Source organism: Danio rerio, chromosome 1, assembly GCF_052040795.2.
Source record: "Danio rerio strain M-AB ecotype USA chromosome 1, GRCz13ab, whole genome shotgun sequence".
NCBI lineage: Eukaryota > Metazoa > Chordata > Actinopteri > Cypriniformes > Danionidae > Danio > Danio rerio.
In genome coordinates, this window is record NC_141021.1 from 10,832,305 (window position 1) to 10,850,511 (window position 18,207).

At 37.3% G+C, this 18,207-nt stretch overlaps 1 protein-coding gene across 3 annotated transcripts in view; it reads left to right on the forward strand.

Moving 5' to 3' along the window:
• Positions 1-2,560: 2,560 nt before the first annotated feature.
• The window catches only part of elfn1b (extracellular leucine-rich repeat and fibronectin type III domain containing 1b), a 149,793-nt gene continuing 134,146 nt past the window's right edge, over positions 2,561-18,207 (forward strand). For all 3 annotated transcript variants that reach the window (XR_015476256.1, XR_015476257.1, XM_087236713.1), the window contains exon 1: positions 2,561-2,846. The gene's annotated coding sequence lies outside the window, so the exon portion shown is untranslated. The remainder of the gene's footprint in view (positions 2,847-18,207) is intronic.

Consider the following 18,207-nt stretch of genomic DNA (forward strand, 5'->3'; position numbering starts at 1 on the left):
TTCACCTAATCATACTTCATGGGCTTTCAAACTGCTCGTAACTCCAGGTTAAAAAGCATTTCACACGTCATTTTCTAAAGGATGCTGTGGTTGTGTGCTGGGCCTGAACTGCTGTCGATACAGTGAGAAACACCATGATGCTAGAATGACGCTGTGGTGAGTTGTTTAGCCGCAGACATAAACAAAACAATACTCGTTAAAATATTCATGTGCTTTATACAGTCAGAGACGGTTCTGGCATCTGAAGGTAGCAGCAAAAGTCAATATGAAACTGTTCACAACCCATTTCACTTCTGTATTGGAGGGAATATCCAAGTGAAACAGGATATTGAAAGAGAAAAAAAATAGAAGGGATTTTTATTTTATGCATGAGGAATTGATTAGATTTTAAATTATAGATGGTTGAAGGAAAAATAAGAAGGCTAAAGAATACAAACAAAGTTTTTCTTTCATTTTAATAATGCGCCAATGAAACAACAACACACAAGAAGATGTCACATGCAGTTTCTAAAGGCAGTTCCTAGAGTTCAAGTTCATCTCATGCAAAATACTCTATCATGAACCCTTAAAAACAAGAATTGTGTGTCCTATAGTATTAGCAAAGCAACACGTAATGCCATGATTTATCTCATCGGTTGCGTAATGGTGTGTTTGGGAAACTTTTAACTTTCAACCGTGAATATATACTCTAGATAAGTGTATTATTGTTCACTAACTTTTGATAGCTACAAACCTATGTGAATTCATTTTGTGATCATTTTAACATGATAAAACTGTTTTTTAGGATGCAAAACACACTTTTGAATTCACATTTTGTTTACAATTTACAAAAATCATTAATGTCTTTTGAAATCTGCATTCATTTTTATTTCAAGCATAAAATTCAGAACTGCAAGTGAATAATGGGGAACCTGAATAATAATAATAATAATAATAGAAAATAACAATAAGTAATACAAAATAAGTGCAAAAATGAGTTTTTTTGTATTTCATCTCATATACTTCTCTGACTAAACAGCTTATTATACAATCACCGGCCACTTTATTAAGTACACCTTACTAATACCGGGTTGGACGCCCTTTTGCCTGAGAACTACCTTAATCCTTTGTGGCCAAGATTCAACAATGTACTGTAATTATTTATCAGAGATTTTGGTCCATATTGACACGAACGCATCACACAGTTGCTGCAGATTTTTTGGCTGTACACCCATGATGTGAATCTCCTGATCCACTACATCCCACAAGTGCTCTATTGGATTAAGTTCTGGTGACTGTGGAGACCATTTGAGTACAGTGAACTCATTGTCATGTTCAAGAAACCAGTCTGAGATGATTTACGCTTTATGAAATGGTGCGTTATCCTGCTTGAAGTAGCCATCAGAAGATGGGTACACTGTGGTCATAAAGGGATGGACTTGGTCAGCAACCACACTCAAGTAGGCTGTGGTGTTGACACGATGCTCAATTGGTACTAATGGGCCCAAAGTGTGCGAATAAAATATCTTCCACACCATTACACCACCACCAGCCAGAGTTGTTGATACAAGGCAAGATAGATCCATGCATTTATGTTGTTGACGCTAAATTCTGACCCTACCAGTCGAATGTTGCAGCAGAAACCAAGACTCATCAGACCAGGCAATGTTTCCAATCTTCTATTGTCCAATTTTGGTGAGCTTGTGCCTGTTTCCTGTTCTTAGCTGACAGGAGCTGCGCCCAGTGTGGTCTTCTGCTGCTGTAGCCCATCCGCCTCAAGGTTGGACATGTTGTGTTTAGAGATGCTCTTCTGCATACCTCGGTTGTAATGAGTGGTTGTTTGAGTTACTGCTGCCTTTCTATCAGCTGGAACCAGACTGGTTATTCTCCTCTGACCTCTGAAATGCATCAACAAGGCATTTACGCACACAGAACTGCCGCTTACTGAATATTTTCTCTTTATCGGACCATTCTCTGTTAACCCTAGAGATAGTTGTGCGTAAAAATCCCAGTAGATCGGCAGTTTCTGAAATACTCAGACCAGCCCGTTTGGCACCAACAACCATGCCATGTTCAAAGTCAACACTTAAATCACCTTTCTTCCCCATTCTGGTGCTCGGTTTGAACTGCAGCAGATGTCTTTACCATGTCTACATGCCTAAATGCATTGAGTTGCTTCCATGTGATTGGCTGATTAGAAATTTGTGTTAACGAGCAATTGAACAGGTGTACATAATTAAGTGGCAGGTGAGTGTATACTGCTGGATTAAACATTACAAAAAGATGAAAAGTTAAATATGAAGGTCAGCTAAATTGCAAACCTTAGCCTATTTGGTGGTCTAATCTGGGTGGTGGTCTAATAATGTATTAAGTATTGTAAGCTGTGTGGAGGTTACTGTAAAGTCTAAACGCTTCTAGTTTTAGAATGAAGATTTCAAAACTGAAAACCCCCAAAATAATGCTGCTATAATCTTATTCCCCACAACGGGGATAATAACAACCTGCCAATCACCCCACCTCCCCGCACACACCCTCTCTCAGCGTGTGTGTGTGTCTGACAGCATCTGACTGGTTGCTGCTCAGTCCACCGCTTGGTGGTGAGAAGTACAGGCACTCTGGCTCAGAGCGGGATAAACACGGGACGAAGGTGGAAAAAATACCAACTCTCCATCACGCGTTAGACTCGAATTAATGACCGTGTGCTCCTCCGGACCGGGAGATTTGTAGCTGCCGCAGTGGTTTGTTCCAGCAGCGGGCATTTGCTGCTTGGTACCCGGACGCGTCCGCAGTGCTGGATTTTGCAGTTCGGAAGTGGATGAGATCTACAGACCAACACTCTCCCATCACAAAACCTTGTCGTCATAAAGGTAAGGCAGCAAGTTGCATTAAATACCAGGCGATGAACATTCCTACTATTCTTCTAGCTAACTCTGTATGTCGATAACGCATTGATCTCTTGAATTGATTTTCACTCATCGATTGCACATCTGTTTCAATGGATTCCACGCACCGGTCATAGCAGCTGGTCTATTTAGCCTTTCCCTATTCCATTTCAGCTCTCTACCTGTATCAAGGCCGTCTTATACCGAAGGGCATGAGGAAATTAGTATTCAGAGTTGGGCTACTCCTTTGCGACTGCTTCCGATCCAAGCGAGACCACTGAGCTTCTCGATACAGTGCTGTCTCGTCATGCGATACCAATTAGATTGTAAGCAAGCGGCAAATGTAGGACACAAAACGAAACGGGCTGAATGCAAAAAGTAAACGCTGCTGTTTAGTAAAGGGGCCGTTCATACGGGACGCGTTCTTGCGTTGGCAAGCGCCAAGGAGGAGCGCAACGAAACAGAACGGATCGCAGGTGTTTGGAAGTTAAGCAGTTGAACTGACTTAAGTCGCAGTACTCATGCTGAGAAGCGAGATTTAACTGGCAAAAAAGAGAGAAAAATCGTCTGACGTCCATACCAAAGAATTATGAGGTTGGTGGTTAATCTCAGGGCTTTAACAAACCTCTCCAAGGCTGTCAATCAAACACATTGTCAAGAGATCTTACAGAGTAGGCTACATTTAGGTGGTTTAATTATATATAATAGATAAGCAACATGTAGAAGCAACTTTTCACAATCATGATTAACCTCTGCGTTCTCCTGAGGCAGTAACCGTAGCAACAGTACACCGCACTTTCCGTTACAACGAACGGATCATGTCGCCAGACTATAAGCAGGGACTGTAATTATCACTTCACCTCAAGATTAACATATCGCACATACGATAAGACATAGACTAGTTCTCCCGGGGACGTCTTGTGATGTAGCCTATAACTTGCATACGCTGCATAAATCAATAATTAAAAATTGCGCAGACAGAACGCAAGAACGCCAGTGGCGCAAGCTTCATCCGGAGTGAGATCAATACACAGTAACGCTTTTCAGAACGCTGGACAGAGCCTGCTGTTGCTTGGCATATGAAGTCCGTCTCATGAATCAATTCTGGCTCATTTCATACAGACATGAACATTTGAAATCATATTTCAATCACAAACAAGAGAGAATATGTTATGGGAAAATAATATTCTGACCTTATTTGAATAAAGGCATCTTAAATGTGAGGCTACTGTATGTAGCTAATAATTGAACCGAGACCTTGCAAAGGCACCTTGTTTGTTTGGTGATTAATTTTCCATTGGAGAGCCAGGGGACCATTAAAGTGCCCATTTTATGCCTTAAATATACTTTAAAAAAAGCTATAACCCAACCTTTGAGTTAAAAATATTTGGAGCTTTTTTGGGGTAATTTTGAACCTTTATTGTTTTTTTAATAACTCAGCAAGTTGGGTTAAATATTTGGTGTTTTGTTGGGTTATTTTAACCTTTATTAAGTTATTTGTTTAATAACTTAACCAGTTGGGTTAAAAACTTTGAATTTCAACAGTCAACTGATTTAACTGACACAGAACAGTAATAATATGCGTGCGTAATGCTGTTTTTGTGTTATAAACTTTATTTAAGCCATAGCAAAAAAATATTGTTGTTATTTTTTTTATCAAATTACCTCTCCACGTCGTGTATTTTATATTCGTTTCACCAGCAGTCTTAATTACTGATGATACAAACGCACTCTTCATAGCCAATCTGTATTGCATATTTTTGTGATGTGCGATATCGATGCTTAAATGATGTATTGTACAGCACTAGCACAAACTGACATTTTACATTCTTGACTTGCTCAAGTCATGCTTGCATTGATGGTTTGGATTGAGTTTTTATAATGTTTCATCCAACACAGACTCATTATGAAAATGTAGCCCTATACACATTTTTGGAGACTGCCAACTATGTAAATAGAGCTGACCGCTTACTGGACGGCTTTTCCCCTGTTACCAGTTTGCCCAGTAGCTCAACACGTACGTCGGTGGACTTGAGATGCAGAGCGGCATTGGTCACGACGAAGGGGTTAGAGTCAGGAGAAAAATGGTTTCAGAAAGCAGTTACGACAAAAATAGAAGCCAAATAAATAAATAAACAAATAAATAACAGGGTGAGAATGTGGTAAAATTGTAAAAAACATGGTAAAAATCAGGAAAGGGTGTTTAATTTTCTGGATTGCTTCTAAAAACACTGAAATTGGGTTTAGGAAAGAGGTGGGCAAATCAATCGGTCTGTTTTAAAACACTATTGGTTGGGTTTAGGGAGGGGGAAGGATGGAGGTATCGCTCGGTTGGTCAGTCAGTCAGTCAGTTGACAGCGGACTGTGGTGGATTTACGTGAGAACAGCAGGCATGAATGGCACTCGCGAGAGAAATTTGAGGTCTAAAAAAGTGTACACAGCAGCCTCCAGTGGATTCACGAAAACAAAAAAAAGCAAAAAAAATAAAAAAAAATGTAGCTCCTGAGATGTATTTTGCTCTCCCCAACAATGTATATAGGGGTACGTAATCAGAATGAGTCTGGGTTGGTTTCATCTCTGGACTCTGGATTGATATACAAAACCATTGCAAAGCAAATCCAATTAGATGCTGGTAATCATCCTACAGTTTATGACCTGTTCTTAAAGCAGTTCATCAATCACAATAGACTGGGCATTTAACCAATCAGAGCATAGCTATTTCTCAGAAAAAGCATAATGGGGCACTTAAAAACATGAACCCTATATAGTCTGATCCTGAGCAACTCAGCTATTGGTCTTAATGAGATAAACAAGTTCGTTAGCTATAGATAAAAAAGAAATTTGAAGCTTATTACACAACATTCAGATAACAGCCTCTTCGCATAACCATTTAGCCAGTTCACTGAGTCATGCTACTCATTAGAAAAAACATACAAAAGCTTTGTCGTCTACACAGAAGTGTGTGGTGCTGGATGCATGTCCTGATTTTGCCAAGCGCTAGTTGTCCTGAGATCAATATATTTTAGAATGATCCAGGGACAACAACTCCATCAGCCAATCAAACATTATCACGTCATCATTATGTGCCCCCTTCAGAGTCTGCAAAAATGTCCAAATTCAAAAAAAGAAAATATGGCTAAAATTCCAAAACAAGCTAACAAATATTGTTTTTAATTTTTTATCAGTGTGCCTAGCTATCAAACGTGACTAAACTAAACTATTCTGCATTTCAGGCACTTGTATTTAAATAAAATTGACATAATATATGCTAAAAACAGAACGAATATAAAAAATTACAGTCGCTATAAGTTAGCAAAAGGCTACGTTTAGTTGCTTTTGTGTCAGGCCCCTGTGTTTTCATCATGTGACCTTCCCCATGTGCTTCTTTGTTCTGTTTCCCGCCGTTTCATTATGTTCATCAGTTCCACCTGTGTTTCTCGCCTGTGTATCACCAGTGTCATTATGTCCTTGTGTATTTACTGTATGCCCCTTAGTTTGGTTTAGTTGTTGTCTGGTATTCTTAGTGATGTCTGTCTACACCTCATGTCGTTCCTGAGTTGCCTGTATTTCCTATGTCCTTCATGTGAGTGTTTATCAATAAATCTACGTGTTTGATAATTCCTGCGATCCTTTGCCTTCCTGAGAGACCCTGGGCGTGACAGCATGATAGCTTGGCACACTATTAAAAAAATGTAAAACAATATTTGTTAGCTTTTTATATTATAAACAGAAAGTAAATTACACAAACGGTTGAGCAGCATGGCAAACAAGGGGCAAATCCATAAAGACATGAATTTTATGATCATTACTACTTCTGTAAATTAATAAAAGAAAACTAGTGATCTTACCTTTTTACTTGCCCTCTTCTCTGATAAAAATGGCAGAGTTTTTGTTTGTATTTTTTAAAATTTGTATGTTTATGCATCAGAGGGCACATATTTATGACGTGACAATGTTTGATTGGCTGATGGAGTTGTTGTCACTGTGTTATGGAGCTAATAATATGCCAAAACAATCTGAATTTCAATTGTGTTCATTTTTATTACTGACAATTGTGATTTAATAAATCAGTATGCCTTCAACATAGTTTTTTTGTTTGAATTTCTTGTTTTGAATTAGATTTTTGTTATTTTGAATTTGAATTTCGTAACTTGAATATTGAACATCTGAAATGCAAGACAGCTAAATTTTTCAAGCCTGATTTTGTTTTATTAATGTATTTTAAAAATTCAGATTTTTTTGTTTTCTGAATTGTTCTGACTGCAGATAATGGGTTTATAAAAATACAGTTTCAAATGTTCAAGATGAAGAAATTGAGTGGTGTATGTAAGAATTTACTGGTGTATGTGAGGCTCAGGAGGACACCATTTTTCTGCAGACTGATCACCTCTGACCTACTTTCTGCTGAATCTCAATTTCACGATCTGAATTTCTGGTTTTGAATATCAGAATATTAAATTTGATGTTTAGAATTTTTTTCATCTTGAAAACCTGAAGCTGTATTTTTATAAACCTGATATCTGCAGTCTAGAAATCCAGAAAAAAATCTGAAGTTTAAAAATACATTTATAAAGAAAATTGTCTTGAAAAATTCTGTTGTCTTACATTTCAGATGTTCAATATTCAATTTATAAAATTTTAATTCAAAAAAAGAAATTGAAATCAAAAACTATTTTAACGGCATAAAAGAATTCAGATTTATTAAATTATAATTGTCTAATTCAAATTAACACAATTCAAATTCAATTCAGATTGTTTTGGCATATTATTAGCTCCATACTGCGTCTTAATAAATATATTACACGGGGCTTCAGCATCAACTCTTGACTGAAGGCGTGTCTGAAGTTGGGGCTGTTGCGATCGTCATATCAACGTCAGCCAATGAAATTCAGTCAGCAATATGCCACTGTCTAGCTGGTGTATTTGCATACAGCGATCTGATTGGCTGACGCTTCCATCGGTGCTTGAAAAGTTGAGCAAATCCCAACTTCTGCAGCGAGCAACGCCTCTGAAACGGCGCTGACGGATCCACAATGCAGTTCGGCAACACCTGACGTCACCCATTCAAAGGGAATGGGAAGCTTTGACGCTGACGACCCGTGTAAATGGGGTATTAGTCTCAGGACAACTAGCACTTGGCAAAATCAGTAGGTACGCACTGGAAATGCTGGCTTCTAAAATAGTAACCTATTCGTGTTCATGTTTTGCAGATTTGCACGTTATCAAATATTCTTTCAAACCAATGAATTTTAAAATCAGGGCAATGTAACGTAATGCACAGTTGTAATGCAGAAATGTGGGAACTGCTCAGAGATCAAAGTTCCCCGTTTCTAAGGAAAGACTCTCTCTCTCTTACTTTTTATTTTTTTGCCCATTCTCATCAGATTCAGACGGCTGCCCTACTTGCATTCATGAGAGATGATTTTTGGCAGAACGGCTTAAACTAGTAGCCTGAGTGTCTGACAATATGGGTACCCTTTGATGGTCAGAAGAAGACCAGTGAAATGGAAAGCTTAGTCAGTTTAGCTTCCAGACAGTTTGAACTTGCAGCATGACAATGACTAGGTGTGTTTGTGTGCCATCAGTGTATACTGTAATCCAAAGCAGAGATCTTTTTTGGCTGGGTGAAAAGTGACAGGATTTGTTACATGCAATGAAAATCATCATTTACTCATCCACAGGGCGTTCCAACTCATCTGCATTGCTTTTTTTCTGGGGGAGATGATATTTTGTAAATGTACAGTTAAAGTCAGAATTATAGGCCCCCCAATTTCTGTTTATTGGAGAGAAGATTTTTTTTCAACACATTTCTAAGCATAATAGTTTTAATAACTCATTTCTAATAACTTATTTTAATCTCTGCCATGATGACAGTAAATAATATTTGACTAGATATTTTTCAAGACACTTCTATACAGCTTAAAGTGACATTTAAAGGCTTGACTGGATTAATTAGGTTAGCTAGGCAGGTTAGGGTAATTAGGCAAGTTATAGCATAGTGATGGTTTGTTCTGTAGACTATCAAAAAAAATATATAGCTTAAAGGGGCTAATAATTCTGGCCTTAAAATGTTTTTTTAAAACATAAAAAAACTCCTTTTATTCCAGCTGAAATCAAACAAATAAGACTTTCTCCAGAAGAAAAAAAATATTATCAGACATACTGTGAAAATTTCCTTGCATTTTTTTTACATAATTTTGGAAATATTAAAAAGAAAAAAAAAATCAAAGCCAATAATTCTGACTTTAACAGTATATATTAGAGATGCCAATACATAGCGTCGATACTTGGTTAAAATATTCATACTTGTATTATACATGAAATGCTGATATCACGCACTGATACCACTCAACAGAATTTTACTATGTGGATGTGATTTGTTGTCCTACCTGACTTCAATGTGTTAATAATGTATTATATATTAATAGCTTAGTCCTTATAAACAATCCATTTATAAAACATTATTAACAAATCATAATGTCAAATCACAAAAATAGGATATTTAAATGCTCAAGTCAGGTAATGTAATGATTTTGGAGTAAAATGTACTTATTTGATTCAGAATTTCAGACTGTGGCGACCCATTTCCAGACTTATTAGCATTGTAGATCTTAACAATTTAACTTTTCACAAATTTGAATGCACATTTATACCCTTACTCAATTTTTTTAAAGGTAAGTGGTTGTAAATTTATTTAGGCAAACAAATTAAGTTGAACATTACTAAATTTAATTAGGATGTTTAAATTCAACATGAATGAATTGCCTGCAAGAATTTTGCAGACATTATTTTTTCAGTGTACTTTACTTCAGTGTTATATTACTGTTATATTTCAGGAAACTATGCTGCTGTGTGAGAGCTTCTAATACACTCGTGGCAGATTCGACACATTATTCTCTTCTGACCTCTTGAATCGAATTCTCTCATTTATTTTTTCCTCCTATGGGAAGCTGTGCTTCGTAGATTACTTAGACATTATAGTTCATTGGTGATGACATAGGATCTTTGGATGCACAAGCCTGCCATCAGTGAAACCACTCACGTTTTTACAGCTTTCTGCATTTCTTCCGCTGTAAATGAAATAGACCCTTTTGACTGCTGCATCCCATTTCACACAGCCTTTTTTCCATGTTTCACTCACACACATGTACCACTTCTGACAGAAGCACCAGCAGCTTTCAAATGCCTTTCAAAATCAAAGTCTGCATCTTACGACCCACTCGAAACCTTTTGCGACCCACTTTTGACCCACTCCCCAGTTGAGAAACTCTAGAATATACATTTTAGGCAATGTAATCTGACTACATACTTGATTACTTTTAGATTACTTTTGACCAACCATGTCACATAGATTGAATTCTTTTGTACTGTATTGATCTAAAAATACAAGGAAAGAAAATGCATTCATCCACTCTCCAGCAGTAACTGTGCAGTGAACTGTATTGACAGTCAAAACATTAGAATAGTGTCATTGAGTTCATTTATAAAGTTGCTTGAACAGCTCATGCCATCTGTGTACATCCAAGCTCATGCACACTTTGATCAGAGCGGTAATAATGTGATGTTTAGATGCTTGTTTAATACCAGAGTACACCACATAGATTAAAGTAATTATGGTTATTATGGCTGTCTTCTGTTTGGTCAAAAAAGTACGAGGTAACATTTTATCAGTATATGGCCTTAATCCTACTTTAATTGTATTTTGAGAGTGCATGTAAATGTCATCAATAAAGTAACTGTAATATGATTGTAGAATGTTCAAATGTAATCTAATCTAAGTAGTATTTCATTTCTGTAATCTGATTACATAATATAGAATTGATGTAGTCAGTTGCTACCCAGTTCTGTCATTTAAATGTCTTTGTGTGTTTATCTGTTGGGGCAAATATATTTTCATTCACCTCCATGTAACATTTCCCAACTAGGATCACTATGTGAGTCTGGACCACAAAGCCAGTCTTATGTTGCATTAGTATATTTTGGCAATAGCCAAAAATAAATTGTGTGGGTTAGAGTATTAGAAAATTTAGAACATTAAGTAAATACTATGTTCGGCCGCACAATGGCTCAATGGTTAGCACTGTTGCCTCACAGTAAGAAGGTTGCTGGTTCAAGTTCCGGCTGGGTCAGTTGGAATTTCTGAGTGGACTTCGCATGTTCTTTCCCTGTTGGCGTGGATTGGCTGTAGTGCATGTGTGTGTATGAATGTGTTTCCCAGTACTTGGTTGCAGCTGGAAGCTGTGTAAAACATAAGTTGGTGGTTCATTCTGCTGTGGCGACCCTTGATGAATAAAGGGATAGATCAAATATTTCTATTGATAGAACGTTTGTGAAGAAATGTGATACTCCCATGAAAAATTATTGTGTAGTATTCTCACAATACAAAATACTGTATTTTAATTTTAACACTTGTAGTGGCTGCTGTATTTTGGTAGTTTATTTTTACACACACAAAATTGTACTTTGTAGTTTTCATGTAAAAACGTATTTGTTATTTTATTCTTAAATACATTTCAATGTACTTTTGCCCATCCTTGCTTAGTATGGGTTTTATAGACAGGGCTGGACTGGGACAAAAAATCAGCCATGGCATTTTGGGCCAGAGCGGCCCACTTCATTTAATCAAAATGTTACCCATCTGTTTACGCCCTTGAATATGTTTACCAACTCCTATTCTATAAAAGCACAAAAGCCATATATAGGAAATAATGAGAGTTAACAAATTAAAAACTTAAAAAAATTTTTTTATTATTATTATAAAATTCTATTCCACCCTGGAAGTCCATCTTGTGTGTGCCTGTGTGTTTTGAGGGAACCTATATTAATTATTGTGTGTGATGCACACAGTTAATGTTGATTCTCAAAATAAAGATAAATAAGAAAAGCTATGTTTCAGAGAGCCTTAAAAATGTTTGACTCAACAATGAAACATCTTGCATAGCTTAAATATGTTATATAGTCTATCAAATGAACCTAAAAAAAAAAAAAATGCAACAAATATCTGTTTGGGCCCGAACTACAAAAGTAATCAAAAATAAATCAAAAATAAATCAAGCTGACGGTCAAAAACAAAATGTCAGGATATCTCATGTCTTCTGACCGAGTGCATCTTAAAATACATGAATGACACTCCTCAAAGAGCTTGAGAAGCATACAGTTCTTTAGGATGGATATCATTTGTAAAATGGTTAATGAAACAGCATATGAGGAAGTTGCCATGGGCCTTGGTGCAGATGAAAAGTAAAAAGGTAGGGGACTAGATCGAATAGACACGAATATATTGATCTGTGCAACAGTTATCATTCTGATGAGCACTGCAGATGCAAAAGGCAAATGCCTGCTCACCGCTTCTGCTCTCCATACGAGTGCATATAGGGTGAGAAACAGGAGTGACTCTCGACTATTTTGACAAATACACACCGACGTTGCACGCTTACACAGAGCCCAAAATGGAAGTTTGTGATTGGGTCAGCCCAATGTCAATAACATAACAAACCAATGGGCTGTAGATTGTCACATGGGTAAGTCTGTCCGAAAAAGAAACATCTTACTTTCAGAGCGTCACGGATAACAGTATCATCAATTAATTTGACAGAAAAAAGGACAGTCTTTTAAGTGTTTTAAGGGCCAATCAGATCATAAAAAAGATGATCAGCCCGGCCCAAAAAGTACGTCAGTCCAAAGTAAAACTGCCCGGTCTGCCAGATAGCCAGTCTGCCCCTGTTTATAGTCCAGGGTCACCTTTAGGCTTCTGAGAATATTAGAAGTGTGAAAAGAGTCTATATAGGTTTGAAGAATGGATGGAAATAGACACATAATTATTTACCCTCACACAGCTAGTGCAACCTTGTTTTTCCCAAATCCAGCTTTTTGGTATCCACATGTACTATAACCCCTCTGATTCAACTCTTTGGACTTGATGTTAACTCCTACTAGCGCTAACATGTACGTAAGACATCAAATACACTCAGCTATGCCCAACAGCTGTGTCATATCGCTCAGCATTTTTACCTTGGTCAGAAAAATTGCCTGTCACTGCAAACCTCTTGTTAGAACACATCAAGTGGGATGAGATGAGGAATTGCATCATCTGCCATTACAAATATTGAGTCTCACCACTGCCACCTTCAGTATCATTACACTCTCATCTTCTGTAAATGTGATTGCAGCCCTTAAAAAGGCAAGGCGTTGTGCTATCAGAGATGTAGCGTTGCTATGGTTTCCCCTGACTTTGATGGACGTGGTAGCGTGCGACATTGGACGCGCTCATTACCGGCTCCGGCATCAAACGGCACCTCGCGTCTCGCTTGGCTCCGAGCTCATAAAAGAGTGTATTCCCCAGCTCACCGCAGAGCTTGTTAGAGTCACTTTCAGATTGTGATGACAGACGCGCTGTGTAATCAAGGAGTTATTGCTCGGCGTCAGCGTGGCCCTCACTTATCATACATACTGATAACAGAAATCAAACCCTGCTCGTCAATCTTCAGGCATTGACCTTGCCGAATACACAACAGCTGTGGCGGATTCATTGTACATTCTTGACATTATGACCCTTTATGTCTCTCTACGTATTGGGTCAATATTTCCTGACATTGCCTTGATTTAATGCGCAACAGATCCACTCAGAACAGAGGTCTCCCACACTCACGCCACACAGGCCGAGGACACAATCTCGTGGAAAAAAGCGATTAATACCGTGTCCACCTTTTGACCTACTTACATAGTTATGAATATTTTACACATTTTTTATGCATGCAAATTGGCTGTAAGTGAATGAGAAACTGTGTTATAATTTAGCATGACTCGTGAAGCATGCTTAGCTTGTCAAAGAGGAATGATGAGGCCTTTGGAGGAAAAAAAAGAATCAGCTTTTTAAAATACAACGGGTTGCATTGATGAATTGAAAAGGGTACAAAAGAGAACGCACGAAGAGAAAGTTTAGGCTCTTCAAAGTGTCATCAGATTTTAAAATACAATTATGCAGAAACTAGGGTTAAAATATCTCTACATTTTAATCCAGGACCAATCCCAATTCTATTTTTTACCCCTATTATTAGTGTGAAGGGTTAGGACTTCAAATTTTTACCCCTGAAAAATCGAACAGCCCTACAACAGCCGCACATGTCATCATATGTCATCGCAAGCTCTTACTTCATATGAGATCGATGATGGAGACTGCTGTAGTTATTTTAATATTATTTATTGCTATTTTTTTGTATTTATCTTCAGGAAATCATTAAAGGCAACGATATCATGTTACCATATTGATATAATGTGGCAATAAGCTCATAACTGTACCTTGTATTTTAACCGTGGCCATATTCATTTATGTAAACACACGAAAACAACATTAACATTATACCAGACACTGCAAAAAAGGTCATTCCCAGCCACTAGAGTTTTCTGACAGGGTCATCGAGTGACAGAAGTGAAAGTATGTTGTGGGACCACCCGCTTCAAATGTTATCACTCAATTCATTCATTCATTCACTTTTTCTTTTCAGCTTAGTCTCTTTATTAATCCGGGGTCGCCACAGCGGCATGAACTGCCAACTTATCCAGCACGTTTTTACACAGCGTATGCCCTTCCGCTGCAACCCATCCCTGGGAATCATCCACACACACTCAAACACTACAGACAATTCAGCCCACCTAATTCACCTTTACTGCATGTCTTTGGACTTTGGGGGAAACCGGAGCAACCGGAGGAAACCCACGCAAACGCAGGAAGAACTTGCAAACTCCACACAGAAACGCCAACTGATCCAGCCGAGTCAAACCAGCGACCTTCTTGCTGTGTGGGGACAGCTTTACCTATTGCTCCTACTTTTTGAGCTCAGGTTATTGTGGAGGCCATTTGAGTACAGTTAACTCATTGTCATGTTCAAGAAACCAGTCTGAGATGATTCGCGCTTTATGACTTGGCGTGCTATTCTGCTAGAAGTAGCCATTATAAGATGGGTACACTGTGGATGTAAAGGGATGGATATAGCCAGCAACTATACTCAAGTAGGCTGTGTCATTGACACAATGCTCAATTGGATTGGTACTAATGAGCCCAAAGTGTGCCAAGAAAAAAATTATCCATACCATTAGACCATCACTACCAGCCTGAACCATTGATACAATGGAAGATGGATTCATGCTTTCATGTTGTTGATGCCAAATTCTGACCTCTGCAATCCGAATGTTGCAGCAGAAATCGAGACTCATCAGACCAGCCAATGTTTTTCCAATCTTCTATTGTCCAATTTTGGTGAGCTTGTGTGAATTGTAGCCTCAGTTTCCTGTTCTTGGCTAACACGAGTGGCACCCAGTGTGGTCTTCTGCTGCTGTAGCCTATATATATATATATATATATATATATATATATATATATATATATATATATATATATATATATATATATATACACAACAGTTCTGTCTGGTTCTCAAATCTGATTGGCTGATAGCCATGCGATATTCTGCAATATTAGAACTCCTACAGCCTCTTTACCCTTTGTGTATTACTCCGCCCACATACAGAAAGCAAAAAGCAGACATATACAGATCTAAAGTTTAAAAGATGCTTGCTCAACTGTTTAACTGTCAGCTTATGATTTGAATCCAATGTGGAAGAAAGTAGTTCCACATACAAAAGGGTTTTTGAAACTTTCCGTGTTTAATTTTGTTTTTATATACACAATTATGCCATCAAACTGTTGTATAAACGCAATATCACACTCGTAGCAGTGCAATATGACTGTATATCGGCACTGGTGGGGGCACTAAGGCACTGGGCCTGCGGCCTCATGCCATTGCACGCCTCCCACCAGTGCCGATATACAGCCATATCACACTGCTACTCGTGTGATATTGCTCATATATATATATATATATATATATATATATATATATATATATATATATATATATATATATATATATATATATATATAAATTCTAAAGCTAATCCAAATATAAACGTACTTTGAAATCAGAAATATATATAGCATTTATTAATGCTCAAATGTTTAAAATGACATGTTTAAATATCATTGCAAATAAACTGCCAATATCACTTGAAACTTCAAATTCAATTCCATCTCATTGGCGACATGTAAAAAGTAAAACTTTTAGTTTTTTTCCAAGCATGGCTTTTCTCTAGCATGTCATATTCCCAGTGTCTGCCAGCAAGTGCCAAGTGCTACGACCCACCAGACAAACCCTGATCTCCTGGGTCAATTGGTGTAGTTTTTTTTAAATGTCACAGCCTACATTCTGCCTCATTTTAAACCTCCCAGTTGGCTCTATGCTTTTCTGCCTGCTTATGATGTTGCATAAGGAGCCCTCTGCAGGAATATGCACCAATGATGTGCGCAACTAGGACCATGTGGTTGGTGTCAGCCGTGAAGTCAATGATGAAGTATGATCTCATTAAAGCCTGTCAACATATTGGATGCTGTCCATTCTCCTCCTTCACCTTCAGGTCCTCATTGACACGCTAACCATGATGCGCCACAGTGAGGGTCTTTTGAAAGTCATGACGGGTAACATAAAGAGAAGATGGCGATTCCAGAAAGTCAGCCATTAATCAGACAAAAGCCGTAAGTCGGACCCCTAAGGTTCGCCGAAGCTTCGATGTCAAGGAGACCCTTTTTAATGATGAAAGTGTGTACATGTCAGCTTTAAGGTTCTTTTGCTGTTTGCTCTCTTTGTTCTTACTTCCGCACGTCTTAAGCCTGTTTTTTTTGTTCCGCACCAGTTCTTTAACCCAGGAGATCCGCCACTGAGTGTCTAATTGAGGATCTTTCGTCTCCAGCCTGGGCCAATTAAAGCCTGTGCAGTTAGCACAGAGCGCCTAAACGCAGTGGGGCAAATCTGCGAAAGATGAATGGCTCTTATTCTTAATCCTGTCATTAGCGGAGATCTATTCTTCGCCTTTGGGTTTTTAATAACCTAAGGCGTAGAAGCTCTACGGACGGCCTACCAGCATCCCCCCTCGAGCACATCCACAATGATGCTTGTTTTTAACCTCCGGAAATGCTGTCATAGATTTAATTAAAGAAACTGCTATAGACTTAAAGTGTTGCCAGTGGCCTGCCCACTTTCAGTCGCGCATGATTACAACTTTGCAATTGCTGTGGTTCTCAGGCTTTGAGGACCAGAATAGCAGGACTTGTTTATTTTAGCTACTTGTCATTTTAATTGGCTTTAAAGGAAGAGTTCACGCAAGAAAACTGTCATCATTTACTCTTTCTCTTACTGACTTACTCTTAGGTTGTTACAAAGCCAAGATTTTAGAGCTTTCGGACACAGTCACTAATAATGATAATTAAAAGCATGTTGTGTAACTATATTGCACTGCAAAACCCAAGTGAAAAAAATGAAATGTCACTGAGTATATATACACAGGTGCAAAAATCACGCATCGTTAATTCATTTTAATTGAACAAACTAACTAATGTTAACTAAAACGATCTTAATGTATAATGTCACTCTGTTCATTACTTAAAATACCTTTCTTTACTAGTTACGATAACTTACATTTTCTAGTTATGTCAACTTATGTTTTTGTAGTTTTCAAAACTAAAATGTTGTAGTTCTCATAACTTATTTTTTCTAGTTACTGCAACTTAATTTTCTATACTTCTCATTGCTTATTTTTTACTAATTACTTTTTCTGTAGCTTAATTTTTCTAGTTACTTCAACTGTTTTTTTGTTGTTCTCATAAGTTAAATGTTGAAGTTATCAATTTCATTTTCTAATTGCTGCAACACAAGTTTTCTAATTGTCCAACTTAGTTTTTTAGTTTTAATAACTTTACAAGAACTTTTTTTTTTAGTTTTTTTAGTTCGATTGGCTTACATTTTAGTTGCTTCAACTTAATTGTATACTTTTTAAAATTATTTTAACTTTTTTTAGTCACTGCAACTTAATTTTTTATATTTCTCATAACTTTTATTGTAATATATAAATTATTTTTTAGTTACTGTAACTTAATTTTTCTTGTTCTTCAACTTGTTTTTGTAGCTTTCAAAACTTAATATTTTATACTTCTTGTATAAAATATTGTAAATGTAGATCTCATAACTTGATTTTCTAGCTGCTGCAACTTAATTTTTCTAGTTGCTGTAACTTCATTTTTTAGTTCTTATAAGTTTACAACTGCTTATTTTTTCTAGTTCTCTTAACTTACATTCTCCAATTGCTGCAACCTAATTTTTTAGCTATAATAACTTTTTTCTAGTTACGGCAACTTACTTTTTTCTAGTTGCTGCAGCATAATTTTTGTAGTTGTCACAACTTAATTTTTATAGTTGCTGCTGATTTAAACATATTTTTTGTGCTTATAACTTCACAG